This window comes from Haemaphysalis longicornis, unplaced genomic scaffold, assembly GCF_048455015.1.
Source record: "Haemaphysalis longicornis isolate Haplotype H1 unplaced genomic scaffold, Haemaphysalis longicornis Haplotype H1 scaffold_7, whole genome shotgun sequence".
NCBI lineage: Eukaryota > Metazoa > Arthropoda > Arachnida > Ixodida > Ixodidae > Haemaphysalis > Haemaphysalis longicornis.
The window spans coordinates 51,085,832-51,090,567 of NW_027526422.1; positions in this window are offsets into that span (position 1 = coordinate 51,085,832).

Genomic DNA, 4,736 nt, shown 5'->3' on the forward strand with positions numbered 1-4,736 from the left:
ACCTGCAAGAAGCACTTTGAGTTGAGCAATTGGTTCAGTTTCAGTTTCGAGACGGAGCCACTTGTTTCGACCGTTACCCAAGCCAGGCGAACGTTATCTGAATGTGCTACTTTTGCTATCAATTACCTGCTAATTATGACCTCTCATAATTCTTTTCTAAACACGAAAAACACGCTTGCATTTAGCAAACTGCTAACCAGAAAAAAAAATTACAAAATTTGATAAAGGGCGTTCTTTCTCAGAAATCCGCGGGATTTTCAAAATCTTGAGGAATCTTCCTGGGCAACCCCCTCTTTCGGTGGGGGAATACTAACGTGTTCTACAGGAGTTTGAAGTTTGAAGCAGGGATCCCGGCAATTCTAAACCCCCGTGCAAAGGCGAGCTTATTCAGGGGCTGGGAGTAAGGCAACTACAACGGTAAACAAAGAAACTGGTCAAGCTGGGAGTGAGGCCAACGGAGGGAAGGGGGGTGGGGGGGCTTTACATGGCCAGAGAGCGCCAAAACTGCCCAAGGTAGGCTAGCGGGCATTACATTCGCAGCCGCGTATAAAAAGTGCTGCTAAGAAACCGTAAGATGAAAATACAATAACAAAAAACGGTTAAGGTTATGAACGTGGGACTTGTTTGATGCTTGCGCTGGCAAATCTGTTGTTTGCATAGCGGCCTTCGACCGAACGTCTCCTTGCCGTCACGAAGGCATGCACCGTCGCTGGGAGCTGCTCATACGAAAGAAAAATCGAAGAGAGATAAAACAGAGAAGAAGAAAAGCAAGAAAGTCCGCGTTGCGGGCCTATGTTCTCACTGTTCTGACACTTTTGTGCACTATCCTGGGCGAAGCGCTTCCGAACTGTCATTCGAACTGTTTTTTTGTTGTACTCACGAACAACTGCACAATTGTTCGTGAGTAGTTTTCCGCTCTCTGGAATTGCACGTATGCTGCCTGTCGTTGTCGCGGGAGTTACGTTTGTCTACTGAGGATTTCCGGTTGGCAGCAACGCATCTCTAAAGCTTTCTTTTTTCTGTTTTGCTTTGTAAAAGGTAAACTTTGTTTTTTCACAAAATCAATAGGAAATTGATATAAAAAAAGACCCAACACTGCAAAAAAAAAAAAAGAAATATAGTTCGTAATACGCGCCAATCCAGAAACTAGAGGAATTCGAGGCGCTAGACACGGTAAAGAGGAGTTATCGCAGGATGGTGAGGCTAGATCTGAATAAAGCTATATCTTAAAAGGGAAGCTACGAAACTAGTTTTATAAAGGATATAGATTGATTATGGGGTTTAATGTGCCAAAACTACACACGTTACCAAGCGCGCCGTAGCGGAGAGCTCCGGATTAATTTCGACCACCTGGGGTCTTTAACGTGCGTCGAGATGTCAAGCACACGGGCGTTTTTGCTTTTCGCCTCCATCAGAAAAGTGGCCGCAGTGGCCGGGAATCGAACCCGTGTCTATTGGCTCAGCAGCACAACGCCTCAGCCGCTTAGCCACCACGGCGGGTTGTATAAAATAAATAAAACCCGCAGCCAGCAAGAGACAAGGTGCGGGAGTTTCGAATAACGCTTCCGAACGAATTCGCCGTCTTAACCGAAGAGAAAGGAAGTGCAGACATACTGAATGACAACCTAAAATGATCACAGACTCAAGAGTAGCCGTACTGAAAAAATTCGGTGAGCATTTGGACAAGTAACAGCCGCATAAGCATAAATTCTGGCAAACTCAAAATATCGTCATGTTAAAGGCAAACAAACTGTCGCACAAGAATTTATTACCGTAAGGGGCTTGAAAATTCATAATGTAGAGTGCTTCATTGCACTGGACATGACATTGACACCGTATTAATGTTGCTGATATGGCTGCACGGAATTTGGTTACGCTGTTTCTTCCATAGAATTGTTGATTGTTGTGTAATATTACTTCTAGTGCCTTAAATTGTAGTATAATGTTTGGTTAGTTACATATCTGTTCGCCACCGCAAAGGAAAGAGCAGGATACAAGGATTCCTCAAGCGTATTAAAACGTTTTTTTTTTTTCTTGATTCCTTTTTCACTCTATGGGGAACTGACCGACCGACCGACTGACTGACCGACCGACCGACCGACCGACTGACTGACTGACTGACTGACTGACTGACTGACTGACTGACTGACTGACTGACTGACTGACTGACTGATTGATTGATTGATTGATTGATTGGTTGATTGGTTGATTGATTGATTGAAAAACTTCTGACAATGTCTCTGTAAAAATGTTGCAGGTTTTCAATAACCTGTTGCAGCCACTCAACGGCAGCTACACCGGTCCAGCAGCCCCTACAAAACCTACCCTACTCTACTCGGTGTAATTCGCAGACCATTTCAGTACCACGGCCCCTAGATCAAGCGTGATCGAGCGGCCGTGGCGCTAACTTTCGTATACCAGTTTCGACACTCATTGCAGTTGCTTAGGGGAGAAATTTCACTGGTTTAGGAGGGAAAGACGAAAGAAAAGAAAAAAGCAAGAAGTCTGCTCGTTTGTAAAGGCAGCTTCTCCGCAAGCAATGACTTACTGAGGGAAAGCACCAGAAGGAAATGAGGAAATGGAGGGGCAGTGCGGCACATGCGTTGTGGAAATCAGGGATTTAACAAACCCCCCCCCCCCCCCCAACACCCCCATAAAGATTTCGACACCCCCCCACAAAAAAAAACAAGATTCCACAACCACAAGCCCCCCCCCCCCCAACAATTTATACAGCCCCAACAGTCCTCAACAACCCACAGAAAGATGTCGGCTACCCCCCGCCCCCCCCCCCCCCCTTAAAAAAAAGTTGAAATTCTGGATAAATCCCTGGTCGTGAAGCGGCGACAACCAGGCACTCCGCTCGTCTGCTCTTGCTGTAATGAAGCCGCCAAAAGAAGTTGCGCCTCAAACACCTGCTTTAACGTCCGTTAAATATTCTCATTTTAATGTTCACTGACTATTACATCCCAGAGGGCTAGATATACCTTGTACGCACTCGGGTTGTTTCAACACCGAGTGCGTACAGCTTTGAGGTGCCTCGGCGTTACAACGTGACGCCTTCTTCTTCTTTATTTATTTATTTATTTATTTATTTATTTATTTATTTATTTATTTATTTATTTATTTATTTATTTATTTATTTATTTATTTATTTATTTATTTATTTATTTATTTATATTTTTCTGGAGAAAGAGAAGAAGAAGCTCTCTCCCCTCTTCCCCAGTGTTCAAACGATTAAACAAGTCATGGCTCTGAAAAAAACCGCGATGTCTGGGTGGAGTGATTATAAGCGCGATCCTCAATAAGATTGAGTCATTTTTCCAGAACACAGACACGTTTTTAGCCGATGGTTGCTCTTCCCTAGCCAAACAAATAACAGCCCTAATTTTTACATTGTGCAGTATGTTTGAAGTGAATAAAACGCCTTTACTAAAACATGACTGGTGTTTGATGAGAGATTCACTTTGAAAAACCAGGGCCAACCTCTCGCAAAAAACTGTTCAGACAACGAAAGAAAACGCTCTTTTCTTTCTAGAGCCACAAAGCGCAAAAAGAGAAGGAGAAAAACTGGCGCACATAAAATTTGAGTAGCAGGAAAGTAGTAATCAAGCAAAAGCTGTACTTAACATAGAATTGTTTTTAAAACATTATCATCATCATTATTCTCTATTGTATTGAAGCCATCAGCCCTCATAAACCCTTCCAAAGCCTCTGCGTACAGCAGTAATGCCTGTCAGCGCACCGGTCCCATAGAATGGCGCTCCAAGCACGAACAGTCCAGCCGGCACAGCAAGGTATGCAGCTCCGTGACCACCCTCGAAACTAAAAGTTGCATTAGTTCTTGCAGTGAATGTACGGTCGGTATAAGCGCAGAACACTTTCTTTTTGTTATACTAACGCGTATTTCGCACCCCAACTTCAGACTCTTGATTCGAACCTGGGTTATTCGACGGCTTTCAAATAAAGTCTGACTTGACATTGACGTGAGGTTCATCCTTTCAACTTATAAAAAGTGGTCCCTGACTGACTTCAACGTGACCTGTGAGTCTTTAGCAGCATATGTGAGACCGCAGTGATAGTGCAGCTGAGAAACTGTAATGTGTGAGGCAGTAATTGTGAGACTGTAGCAACATATATTATGAATGTCGCCGTACAGCAAACAGGTAACCGGAGGTCAAGGTAAGGCTTAAGTTCTTGCGGTGATTGCTCAGCTGTGAGTGCGATTGAATGGCACAAATAAGCGGAGCTGACAATGACAGCTGGCGCGCGCACGTACGCAAACTCGGACCGTCAAAACAACCTCGCTCGCAAAGTAACTCACTCCTCTCCGCGCTACCGTTGAGTCAACGACTTTCAACAATCAAAGAGGAGACTCCTAACGGTCCCTGCCGGCTCTGACAAAGCGCGAAGGTACGGACGGCACAGGCAACGTGCGTGCATGCATGCACCAAGAAGAAATTAGAAAAAAGGAAAACAAACCAAGTCGCCGAGCTGGGCACCTAGAGCAAACTGTCCCGCGTGATCCATATATGAGAAAAGAGACAAGAGCACCCCTCACGACTGAACTCTCGCGCTGCGAGGAAGCCGTATGCGCTACGCTGCTCGCTTCTTGTTTCCCGTTGTGCACAGTGCGCCGCTACCTTGTCGCAGAGCAGCTCAAAGTCAAGCCATCCGGGTCAGCGTCTGAAGAATAGCACGGGGACCCGGGAACATTCTGCTCGCCCCGAACACAGCTT